General features: G+C 41.4%; 1 protein-coding gene across 3 annotated transcripts in view; it reads left to right on the top strand.

Annotated features, from left to right (window-relative positions):
- Positions 1–13,534, top strand: part of TENM1 (teneurin transmembrane protein 1) — a 570,000-nt gene that overhangs the window by 511,725 nt on the left and 44,741 nt on the right. The window lies entirely within an intron of this gene.

Below are 13,534 nucleotides of genomic sequence, written 5' to 3'. Positions count from 1 at the left end.
TTGAGGTAGGTTTGTATTACTATAAACTCTCCTCTTAGAACTGCTTTTGCTGTACCCCATAGGTTGTAGGTTGTTGTGTTTTCATTGTCATTTGTTTCTAGGTATTTTTTGGTTTCGTCTTTGATTTCATCAGTGATCTCTTGGTTATTAAGTAGTGTATTGTTTAGCCTCCATGTGTTTGTATTTTTCACAGATTTTTTTCCTGCAATTGATATCTAGTCTCATAGCATTGTGGTTGGAAAAGATACTTGATATGATTTCAATTTTCTTAAATTTACCGAGGCTTGATTTGTGACCCAAGATATGATCTGTCCCGGAGAATGTTCCATGAGCACTTGAGGAGAAAGTGTATTCTGTTGTTTTTGGATGGAATGTCCTATAAATATCAATTAAGTCCATCTTGTTTAATGTATCATTTAAAGCTTGTGTTTCCTTATTTATTTTCATTTTGGATGATCTGTCCATTGGTGAAAGTGGGGTGTTAAAGTCCCCTACTGTGGTTGTGTTACTGTCGATTTCCCCTTTTATGGCTGTTAGTATTTGCCTTATGTATTGAGGTGCTCCTATGTTGGGTGCATAAATGTTTACAATTGTTATACCTTCTTCTTGGATTGATCCCTTGAACATTATGTAGTGTCCTTCTTTGCCTCTTGTAATAGTCTTTATGTTAAAGTCTATATTGTCTGATACGAGAATTGCTACTCCAGCTTTCTTTTGATTTCCATTTGCATGGAATATCTTTTTCCATGCCCTCACTTTCAGTTTGTATGTGTCCCTAGGTCTGAGGTGGGTCTCTTGTAGACAGCATATGTACAGGTCTTGTTTTTGTATCCATTTGGCCAGTCTATGTCTTTTGGCGGGAGCATTTAATCCATTTACATTTAAGGTAGTTATCTATATGTATGTTCCTATTACCATTTTCTTAATTGTTTTGGGTTTGTTATTGTAGGTCTTTTCCTTCTCTTCTGTTTCCTGCCTAAAGAAGTTCTTTTAGCATTTGTTGTAAAGCTGGTTTGGTGGTGCTGAATTGTCTTAGTTTTTGCTTGTCTGTAAAGTTTTAATTTCTCCATCTAATCTGAATGAGATCCTTGCTGGGTAGAGTAATCTTGGTTGTAGGTTTTTCCCTTTCATCACTTTGAATATGTTCTGCCATTCCCTTCTGGCTTGCAGAGTTTCTGCTGAAAGATCAGCTGTTAACCTTGTGGGGATTCCCTTGTATGTTATTTGTTGTTTTTCCCTTCCTGCTTTTGATATTTTTTCTTTGTATTTAATTTTTGATAGCTTGATTAATATGTGTCTTGGTGTGTTTCTCCTTGGATTTATCCTGTATGGGACTCCCTGTGCTTCCTGGACTTGATTAACTATTTCCTTTCCCATATTAGGGAAGTTTTCAACTATAATCTCTTCAGATATTTTCTCAGTCCCTTTCTTTTTCTCTTTTTCTCCTGGGACCCCTATAATTCGAATGTTGGTGCATTTAATGCTGTCCCAGAGGTCTCTGAGACTGTCCTCAATTCTTTTCATTCTTTTTTCTTTATCCTGCTCTGCAGTAGTTATTTCCACTCTTTTATCTTCCAGGTCACTTATCCGTTCTTCTGCCTCAGTTATTCTGCCGTTGATTCCTTCTAGAGAATTTTTAATTTCATTTATTGAGTTGTTCATCATTGTTTGTTTGCTTTTTAGTTCTTCTGGGCCCTTGTTAAACGTTTCTTGTATTTTCTCCATTCTATTTCCAAGATTTTGGATCATCTTTACTGTCATTATTCTGAATTCTTTTTCAGGTAGACTGCCTATTTCCTCTTCATTTGTTTGGTCTGGTGGGTTTTTACCTTGCTCCTTCATCTGCTGTGTGTTCCTCTGTCTTCTCATTTTGCTTAACTTACTGTGTTTGGGGTCTCCTTTTTGCAGGCTGCAGGTTCGTAGTTCCCATTGTTTTTGGTGTCTGCACCCAGTGGCTAAGATTGGTTCAGTGGGTTGTGTAGGCTTCCTGGTGGAGGGGACTCATGCCTGTGTTCTGGTGGATGAGGCTGGATCTTGTCTTTCTGGTGGGCAGGACCGTGTCTGGTGGTGTGTTTTGGGGTGTCTGTGATCTTATGATTTTAGGCAGCTTCTCTGCTAATGGGTGGGGTTGTGTTCCTGTCTTGCTAGTTGTTTGGCATCGGGTGTCCAGCACTGTAGCTTGCTGGTCGTTGAGTGGAGCTGGGTCTTGGCATTGAGGTGGAGATCTGTGGGAGGGCTTTCGCCATTTGATATTGCATGGAGCCAGGAGGTCTCTGGTGGACCAATGTCCTGAACTTGGCTCTCCCACCTCAGAGGCACAGGGCTGACACCCGGCTGGAGCATGAAGACCCTGTCAGCCACACGGCCAAGTACGTGGGGAGTTTCTTGCCTTTTGGGAAGTCTGAGCTCTTCTGCCAGCCTTCAGTAGGTGTTCTGTAGGAATTGTTCCACATGTAGATGTATTTCTGATGTATTTGTGGGGAGGAAAGTGATCTCTACGTCTTACTCCTCCGCCTCTTGAAGGTCTCTCTCTCTGGCAATATATTTTTAAAAAATTGAATCATTTTTGTCTACTTCTTGACCCAAAAGAGGTTTCTCTGTCATTTCCAATTCAGCACTACGCTTGGAAAACAGACACTAGAATTTTAGAGCCGGTTAATTATTCCTCTTTATGAAGGCTAATTCAATAAATGACCCAATTGTTGATTAAGTGTCATCGCTTTTTTTAATGTAAAAGCACTTGGAAAAGTATGAACTGCTTTACAAATATAAGGGATGATGTAAGATGTTAATTGGCATCTTCAGGAAATATTTTCTGTTGATTCATCATACACTTGCTAAAATGGAAGGACACAAGAACAAAATACGTCTGCAAGGTGTTTATTCTGATTTTGTAATATCTGTGATTGTCAGTCTCTATTTTAAATGCATTCCTGGATAATGTTATTTATTGCTCATTCAGTCCAGACCTACTCTCCTTGGTCTGTCAAATGCAGGAAAACACCTTCTGGAACTGCAAAGGAGAGCCAAACTTTTCTCTAATCCTTTAATAGAGGGTGCAGGAGACAAAAATCAGGCCTTTAGGGTAGATTCTCCTTCATAATAATATTAATATAAAAAGTCAGTAAAGTTGAATGGTTGGGAAAACAGACCACGTGGATTTGAATCCCAGCTCCACCACTTGCTAGAAGTGTGCCTCTGGGGAAAATCCCTTATCTGGAAATGGGGATGACAGTGATACTTTTCTCTATAGGGAAGTTGTGAGGATTAAATGAGATAATACTGATATATAAAAAATCACTTAGCAAAGTAGCTGGCTCATAAATGCTCAGTAAATTAGGAGGAGGAGGAGCAGTGGCAGCACCAGTAGTAGTTTTTGACCTTCCATTCACAGAACAGAAAATTGAAGTGATAATTTACAGAACCATGATATAAAAGGACCAAGAAGTTTGGAACTGCTAGAGAAATTGTGTAATCTTCCCTTCTGTCCTTTGTACATAGGGATACCTTCTGCAGAGAGGCATGCATAAACCTGTATATGAGTTTGATGGGCTGTATCAAGCATATGCTCCAGAGACTGGTCTTAATCTACTGTGACCTTCACAGAATGTTTCATGTGCCTAATGCTGATGTGACACTCTATCTAGATCGCTTAAAGCGTGTTCACTGTAGTCATTGAATGGTGCCCCGAATCCTTCATTTTCTTTCTACTTTCAAGAAGTGTCACGCGGACTATGGAGCTAGGGTTGGAATGTAGTGTGAGTTTCATACGTCTGTGAATTTGAGATGTATAGATTTTAGATCATCTTCCATCACTTTGAAATCAAGAGGTAAAGAGCAGCTCATTCAGTGGGTGGCCATCCTAGGTGGGTCAATTTCACAAAAAAATTAAATATAAAAGTAGATAAGTAAGACGACAGGGTTTTTCTAGGTCAATACGAAGAATATGACTCTCCCAAGACAAAACAGAGGCTCCCAGCTAAGTGGAAAATCAAAAGGAAAGAAGTTATGAGGCTAATATATTCATAATAAGAAAGAGAGCAGTGTCCTAGAATTTTTGAAGCAAGTTTAGTGTATGAGTTGCTTTGTCTTTTTCTTTTTTTTAATCAAGATATTCAGGTTCCAAGCATGTCAATCAGTTTTAAAAAGTCTAATGTATAAAAACCCAAATTTAACAAAATTATAAACTGGGAGAAGCATTACAATAAAATTACCCACAGAGTTTCTTTCTTTCTTTTTTTTTTTGGCTGCGTTGGGTCTTCGTTGCTGCGTGCGGGCTTTCTCTAGTTGTGGCGAGTGGGGGCTACTCTTCGTTGCAGTGCGCGGGCTTCTCATTGAGGTGGCTTCTCTTGTTGCGGAGCACAGGCTCTTGGCGCATGGGCTGCAGTAGTTGTGGCACGTGGGCTCGGTAGCTGTGGCTCGCAGGCTCTAGAGTGCAAGCTCAGTAGTTGTGGTGCACTGGCTTAGGTGCTCTGTGGCATGTGGGATCTTTCCGGACCAGGACTGGAACTCATGTCCCCTGCATTGGCAGGCGAATTCTTAACCACTGTGCCACCAGGGAAGTCCCAGAGTTTCTTTAAATATCAATCATTTCCCTTCTCCAAATTCATTCAAACTCTTTTTCTTTTAACTGCACTTTTTAGGCCTACATCTCTTAGGTAAAATCACAATCAGGGTGGAATAACCTATTACCCAAGATATTTGCATTGCTCCCTCCAAAGTGAACGCTCGGTTGTTTATATAAGAAGTGGAGAACAGCAGGCCAACATCTTCAACTCCAGCACATCCAAATTCTGCTGAAATGTCTGCACACAAACAAATAGCCAGAGTTGTCAGGGGCCTTAAAATAAAAGTCAAGTACCGTGCTCAGTGCTATATCGAAAACATAATTCATCACATAAATAAAACTCCCTCAGCAGTGTCCTCTTTCCACACAAAGGACAATGGCATGTTAGCTCTTATTAAAACTATTAAGCACTAGAGGAAAAGCATCTTCAAAGTTCAGGGAGAGTCACAAGATGCAAAGCTTGCAAACTACTTTTGAACCACTCAGTCTTGCACACATTTTGACTGGCAGGCGCCATAACCTGAAATAAACCTGGAACTCTCTAAGATGCAAAGGTATCTGGTTGGCAAATTCAGTGGTTAGCATCTAGGGCTTATATGGCCAACATCCTGGGCTAAGTCCCAATGTGAGCCAATTGGCCTAACTATCTTTCAGACTTTAAATATAGCCTTACTCTCTATTAACTGTGGGAGGGGGAAGTGCATGAATCAGTGCCAACCCATATTTATTAAATGGAAACAATTAAATTCAAAGAGAAAGTTCTGTTGGCTGTCATCAGGAGTGTCATCTTTTCATGCAGAAGTTAGTATATTTGTAAAAATTGAACACGGGAACATGTGAAAGACTTACCAAGAGGCTACACCTGCTGAGAGGTGTTTATCTTGAGATACCTAAGAAAAACAGGTGTTCACTTGGTCCACCTCAGAATACACTCCCCATTCCAAATCAAGGGGAAAAGGATTCTGAAGGAGCAATCCTAATTTCTGACAAGGAGACTAGCAAGAGAGAATATAATAGACATTTAGTAGTAAATGCCCATTGTATTATTATTTAATAAGTAAATTCTAAGCACACAGGAACTATTGTCATGGGCCCACCTTATGAATCATTCAGTACAGAATTCTTTCTCCAAAAGATGTATGGGAGAGTGGCATGATCCACTGTGAAATCATCCTCAAAAATCAGAAGAGTGAGAAGCTTTTAAACAGTAAGGACATCAACATGGCAGCACCAGAGAGTCAGAGAAGCTCTGGTTAAAGTCAATCACAACCAACTTCATTAAAGTCCAAACACAGCAGATTTATTTTATGTGGCTATTTTCTGGACATGGCAGCTTCACAGGCCAGTAGATACACCGAGGATGCTGCTGACTAATAAATTCTCTCAGTACGAGATAGTCTTTGCTGGTTCTGGCTCACTTTTACTAGTTTTCTATTACCACTGCCCCGCAGTGGGTATTGCTCTTCCTTTGTCGTGTATATGGGTTGATGCTGTGAATCTGAGGTAAGATCCAGTCAGAAAAACAGAAATTAGTTATTTCAACAGAGAGAGATTTAATATAGGGAATGGGCTGCACAGGTGTTAGAGGGTTGCAAGAAAAGAGATGATACCTGCAGGAGGCAGCCACCACCTCTAGGGCTGGGGAAACAGAAGAAAGGGGTTGGACTTGTCAGAACCTAGAGAGGTGGAGGATTCGATCCATCCAAGTGGGACCTACTCCTCTGAGAAGAGGATGCCAGTCAGCCTGCTTCCGGTCCCTGAGAGGGAGCATGGTGAGACCAATTCTCCGATTACGGAGAGGAGCTGGAAAGTGCAGCCAGCCACTGCCACCAGGATGAAGGGCTACTGTTACAGCAACACTGACTGGAACAGAAAGCAGGTGGGAAGGAGTGAGTGCCTTCTCCCTCCTCTAGCCTTCCAGAATCGCTTTATTTCCCAGATCGTCAGGATCGATCAAAAATCCAGCTGGTAAAAAAAGAAATGTAGTTTGCAGAGTCCCAAGCCCAGTATCACAAAGCAGTGTCTTAATTTTTTTTTTTCTGAATTTTATTTTATTTATTTTTATACAGCAAGTTCTTATTAGTTATCTATTTTATACATATTAGTGTATATATGTCAATCCCAGCCTCCCAATTCATCCCCCCGGCCCCCCCCCGCGCCCCCCTCCCCCACCGCTTTCCCCCCTTGGTGTCCATACGTTTGTTTCTCTACATCTGTGTCTCTATTTCTGCCCTGCAAACCGGTTCATCCAAAGCAGTGTCTTTAAAGGGGTGAGTCTGGAGCTGGGAGACAATAGCTCACTAACTAACACACTGTGCAATGAGGTGTTGGATTTCCATGTCATTGTTGCTGCCGGAGTCACTCAGATATGCTTATGGTTTGGATGAAATGTTAATTAGAGTGGACTGTTTGCCACAGAGGATTTCATCATTACCGAATCCGTAAGAAGCTGTTATGGGGAGACCTCAACCAGAGCTGCTCAGTTTGTTTGCTAGAGTGATTCTGACTCCCCTCTTGTTGAAGCTCGGGTACTCAGTATGCATCACCACGTTTTCCTTTTGTTCAGGCTCAAGTCCGTAGCCTGCCTGCTTCCTTAAATGATTCTGTACACATGGTAAGTGGTCAGGTGGCCAGTCTCCAGAGTTCTGGAAGCATGAAGCCTGAGCTGGGCCATCTGTTGAGGATGTGCTGTTTCGTATTACACACAGGGAAGTGGCGGGCAAAACCCGGAAGTGCACTGCAGGCCTAATGAAAATAAGACCAGTGAAATCTTCCCTCTAAATGTTCATTAGGCCATCTGTTCTTATTAGTGTCCTTATCATTTGGAAACATTACAGAGTTAAGATGAGACACAATCTGTGGTAGAATTCTAGTCTAACTTGAAATAAACTTTTGAGTAGAGCAATCATGACTTGTGACATTTCTCTTCCCATTTAGAACCCTGCCCACTTCTAAACATCTCCATGGTGAAATTTTTTAATAGTTCCTTCCTGAAATATTATACCGGAAAACAGGGTTAGCAGTAGCTACAGAAATGAAAACATAATCTCAGAGTGGCTGATCAATGAAATCAGAACATTTCATAAAAGCAGTGCAGTCATACTTCTGGCCTGTAAATTGCTTTAGGTGCCAAAGGGAATTGGAAGCTTGGTCTATCCTGTCGAGCCAATACTATAATATTAACAACCTGCAACAGACAAGTTTCTGCAACTGCTCAACAGGAAGAAACGCTACCAAATGATTCCGGGGCCTTCTTCAAAGTCCCTGGCTCCTACGCGGGCAGAGCCTTGGCTCTCGACAAGAGCCCCACCCGCTACTGCATGAAGACCCACAGTGGTCTTCTCTTTACTCCAAATTCTCTCAGAATGCATGGTCTCATCACCTGGTCTCACATGGGATTTCATGTTACCTTGGACTGTTCTCTGGTCGTCTCCCCTTGTGTATGTGTATCTCCCACAGTGCTGGCTATACACTGGGAATTTAAGAAATACATGTAAAATTAAATTGAAATAGAGACACAAAAGAAAAAGCAAAAAAACAGTAAAACTTTCATGTTCCTCTCCCCACCCGCAGAAGTGTTGAAAGTGTTAAGTTCTTTGACTGTAATGATAAAACCCAAGATACAGAGAGATACAAATAGTAAATCGACAAGTAGCATCATGTACAATATGTTCTTACAATAACAATCAAATTTACAAACAAATTAGCTGTGGAGTCTGAAGGACATTCTGTAGTTTTCACACTGGACCTTCATCTCCTGCTGATAGATGACTTTGACTGTAAATTGAAAACTGGAAGTGGTTAAACATTCTGTGTATTCACAAGTGCCATTTCCAAAATTGAGGCTTCAGAGAGGAGATGCAAGAAAGGGTGACGGAAACTCAGAGCAATTATGCCTGTTATGAAGATGAGGTAGTGGCAATTACACAGCAGACTCATACAGAGTGTGTACGTGCTGATTGCTCTGAGGGAGACTCTGAGAACAAACTTTTATAGCACCCATCAGGCCTTGGGTCTCTAGAGGAAGGAAAGATTTTCAGCCACTCGGTCAGTGTGCTTTTGGACAGAGCTTATGGCCCCAGGAACCATCTTGGAAGGGATACGTGCTTTTTTCTTAATGAGCTTGAATGAAACTCTTATGTAACAGAGTGGTTTCATTCACTGTTTCTTTCCTATTCTCAAGCTTTTTGGTGTCAGGACCCCTTTACACTCCTACAAATTGTTGGAGACTTCAAAGAGCTTTTCTCTATGTGGGTTTTATCTGTTTACCTTATTAGAAAGTAAAAGTGTGAATTTTTTAAAACACAAAGCTATAGTAGCCTCAGGCACCCTCTGGAAAACTCCTCTATATACTCAAAAGAAAATACAAAAGGCAAGTAGTATTAAGAATAGTTTTGACCTCACAGACCTCCTTGAAAGAGTCTCAGGGATCCCCGAAGTCTGCAGACCAAAATGGAAATACCATATTTCCTCAGTTCTAAGACACCATGTATTCTAAAACATAGCATCAATTTGATAACTTTAGGTAGTGAGGAGAGGTGCTCCATTAAATGTATGTGTTGATTATAAGACAAAACCTCACTTCAGAAAATTTAAAATATGGAAAGGGTAGGAAATACACTTCTTAAGACTGAGGAAATATGGCAACTCCCACTAACCTCAGTGGGTCTCTGGAAACCCAGATTTACTGACTGAAACATGTTGATGAAAATTAGTTCTTCTTAGAGCTAATTTGTGTTTTACAATTTTTAAAATGCGTTCATGGACTGAAGATGTTACAGTCAGTGAGGCACTAATGTTTTCATTCAATAAACACTTGCCAACTGTAATACCAGATACTGGAAATACAAAAATGAATGAGACCTCATTCCTGCCCTTGAGGACTCACAGACCTAATAGAAGACAAAGGAAGGCAAACAAATATTTATAGTATAATGGAGAAGCGTTGTATCTGAGTGAGTCATGGACCTGGAAGAACAGCTTGAAGTACCCAATGATGGAGCCCTGGGTATTCAGGAATGCTTGAGGTTAATCACTAACTTTAAGCAATTAGTCATCCTCATAACAAAGGGCTACCCTAGTGGACTTTGGCGCATGTGTCGATCTCTTTGGGACATAATTTATGTCAATTTAATTTAATTTTGCGAACACTGGTGATCTATCCAGAGATGTAAACCTAGAAATATGTTAGACTGGATTGACCATATTGGTATAGTCGGTAGCGCCAGTCAAAAACAAAGCCTAACAGAACATTTTCTTGGTTGTGATTTGATTCAGCTGAGAATAATAGCGCCCCTTCCCCCCGCCACACACACACACACACACACACACACACACAACAGTGACATAAGCAAGATAGCAGCCAGACTAATATAGTCCAGGACTGGATGGCAGTTCCATGAGGTCGTCTGGGACCCAGGCTCCTATAATTCTGCCCTGCCCACCTGGCACAGAGCTTTCATTTTCATGGCCACCTCATGGTCTAAGACATCTGCTAAAATTCCCGCCACTTATATCCATATTGCATACTGGAAGAAAGGGCAAAAAGGGGCTCCTTCCAGCTGGGTCAGCTCTCCTTAAGCAGCATCAATTTAAAAGTGTGGATACTTCCACACCTCCTCTTACATCTTATTGCCTTGAACTTTATCACATGGCTACAGATAACTGCAAATCAGGCTGGAATGTCTTCGATTCTAGATAGCAGTGTGCCCAAATTTTAAGATTAGTGCACTAAAGGAGGAGGAAAGAGTGAAAGAATGATAGGGTAGGTCTAGAACTAGTAGTCTCTGCCGCAGGCATCTTAGTAACCACAAATTCAGCATTTTGTTTTGACCCTGATACTGTCTGAGCTTCTTCAAATTTCTAAAAGCCATCTGGAAAAAGTTTGGTTTGGGGCACTTGGAAAGCACAATGATACTTTTCAGAGTGATGGCTCCTATTGATCTTCCTTTTAAAAAGTGTAAATTATTGCAAGATGAAACATACCAGCTCTGCTTTGGGGGGTTTTTGTTTGTTTGTTTTGCTTTGCTTTGTTTCCTCAACTTCCAAAATGTTTTTGAAACATTGGGGCAGGTGTGATTTAATCTATAGGCTCTGCAGCAAAATGATTCTAAAGATCAGTCCAATTGTAACTCTTGATTAGATTGATCCTGGCTCTTCATCTGCAATGAATAACGTGACTTACGTGTCAGTTATTCTGATTGGGTAGCCATGGACACAGACCAGGCTGACACATTTGACCAAAGGTTGAGGGGTTCCTCAAACTCTCCAGCCGTTATTCAGAGAAACACAAGAATGTGGATCTGAGATAATGGGAAATAATTTGCCGGTTGACGAGTCCGTGTAGTCTCAGTGTATTTCATCTTCTGATAATTTCCACTTTTTAAAAGCAAGATCAATAAGGGTCATCGCTCTCAAAGGTGTCATTGTGCTTTCCAGCTGCAGAAAACCAAACTTTCTCCAGACGGTTTTTTCCCTCTTTGATAAATTTGAAGACGCTCAGACAGTATCAGTGTCAAGAAACGAGAAGGCCATTTGAAAACTGACAGAAAGTGATGGTAACAATCTGGAGTTGTCAGCTTTTAGAAGCACAGGGACGTCTAACATGGAGCTGGCAGAACACCTGGCAGAGAGCATTGCGTCCCATCACTGCACCTTCCCCCAGGTTGGCGTACTACAGAAGCGATAATCATACGCTTCCTGGAAATTCCTGCTGAAGAGGCCTCGGAGATCAAAAGCAAACAGTCACTTTTCAGATGAGCCACAAGGCTGGAAATGTACTAAAGGAGGGAGATGAGAAGTGTCCTGTTTAGGATAGGGAGACAGGGCCGTTTGGGAAACAGCTGGTTTCTTCAGCACAGTTGAACTCGGGGAAGAGAAGTTATTAGCACTTGGTAGCAATGGCAAAATATAGTAACAGTCATGATGTGTTTCTGAGGCTTTTCCATGAAAAGTAATTTCTTAAAATGGATGGAATGGAACAGAAGTAGTCTACTGCTCTGTGTCACTAGCAACACCCTGTATCTATTAGAAAATGAAGGAAATGAAGTCAGCCAAAGGTTGTCAATTACATGAGGGCAGGGCCTAGTCTGTCTTGGTTAGAGCTGGCTCCTTAGTGCCTAGCATAATGCCTAAAATGGGATAAAGAGCCATTTATTGGCAGAAGAAAGGAAAAGAAAGTAGCATGTTCTACACTTGGAACTGCACCAAGAGTACTGTTACAAATAACAGTGGGGAATCCAAGTAATAAGCTGAAATATTAGCCATGAAATTGGCTGACAAATGTATGTGAAATAATATATCGCAATATAAGCCAAATGTTTCTTGGAGGACACATAGCTTACAAGGATTCTCAAGCAATGGAATAAATGAACAAGGAGGGAATGGCTGGTGACAGAGAAGCAAGGGAAACCTTGAAAGAGCATGACGATGTGACTGCACTTAAGAGTTCATGAGAGGGACTTCCCTGGCGGTCCAGTGGTTAGGACTCTGCACTTCCATTTCAGGGGGCACAGGTTCAGTCCCTGGTTGGGGAACTAAGATCCCACAAGCCGTGAGGCACAGCCAAAAAAAAAAAAAAAATCAAATAAAGGTTCATGAGATAGCCAAGGAATAGAACATTTCCACAGTCAGACAGGAATGAGAAGAAATACAGGCATGTTCCATAATAAAAAGTAGCCTTTACAGAGCTCTTTCTGTGTACCAGGCACTGTGCTAAGTGCTTTATGTAGATTTTTTTTTTTTGTATAATTCCTATAATAAATTTTTGAGAAGGTATTACTACTATACCCAATTTCTAGATAAGGAAACTGAGGCTCAGAGAGGTTAACTGATTGGCTCCAAGGTCACAGAGTTAGCAAATAACAAAATTTTGAACCCAGGAAGTCTTAACTCTGAAGCCTGAGCTCCTAACCACTTCCTTCTACTACATCTGAGCCTTTTTCTACGGAGAGAGTATATAGCTTCCATCAGATTCTCGAAGGGCTTTGAAAATCCAAAAAAGCATGAGAAACAGTGTAGCAGACTCTAAGCCCGTGAAGGCAGGGACTATGTCTGTCTGAATCAGCACTCAGATATTTGCGAGAGGGGTGGAGGGACAGCTATGTTAATGTGTGAATGTACTGGTGAAGATCTGGCCTCCAAATTGATTCTCCTGCATCAGTCTGGTCTCCCTCCAGCCTGCTCCCCAAACTGCAGCCTAAGTGATCTTTCTAAAGCCCTAGTCTGACCATGTCAACCCCCAACTTTAAAGATCTTCATTGACTCCTCAACACACTCAGTTCAAGTCTAAAGTCCTTAGCCTACACAGCCCTCCATGGCTTAATGCAGTGGTTCTCAACAAGGGACAGTTTTCCCCTTAGGGGACATTTGGTAATGTCTGGAGACATTTTTGGTTGTCACAGCTCAAGGGAAGGTGCTACTTGCATTTAGTGAATAAAGGCCAGAGACGCTGCTAAATATCTTGTACTGCACAGGACAGGCCCCACAACAAAGAATCATCTGGTCCCAAATGACAATAGTGCCTCAGTGGAGAGACTTAAAATTAGTCCCCGGCAAACACTGAAACTTCATTTACCACCACTACCTACCCTACTTATGCTCCAGCAATCCCAGACTGCGGTGAGCTCCACACTCCCATATGGTTTCGTGCTTCTGTGCTTTTGTTCATTCTTTTCCCTCTGCTGAGATCACTCTTCCCACCTTGCTTTTTCTCAGTACCTTTGCTTCATCCTTCAAGATTAAGTTTACATTTCTCTTCTAGGACTATTGCCCCAAACTTCCTCCTCTGTGTTCCCATGTCACCCTGGGCATGTGTCTATCGTGTCACTTAACCACGTGATACTGAAATGACCTGCTTCTGTATCTGCCTTCTGTCACTTGACTGTGAACTCATAAAGGGCAGGGACTTTTTTTATTTACCTTTATAATAGTGCCTGAGACAGAGTAGGCACCACAAAGCATTGAACT

The sequence above is a fragment of the Eschrichtius robustus genome, chromosome X (genome assembly GCF_028021215.1).
Source record: "Eschrichtius robustus isolate mEscRob2 chromosome X, mEscRob2.pri, whole genome shotgun sequence".
Classification (NCBI taxonomy): Eukaryota; Metazoa; Chordata; class Mammalia; order Artiodactyla; family Eschrichtiidae; genus Eschrichtius; species Eschrichtius robustus.
Note: the sequence above shows the minus strand (reverse complement) of the source record. Positions and strands in the feature narration are given on the sequence as shown.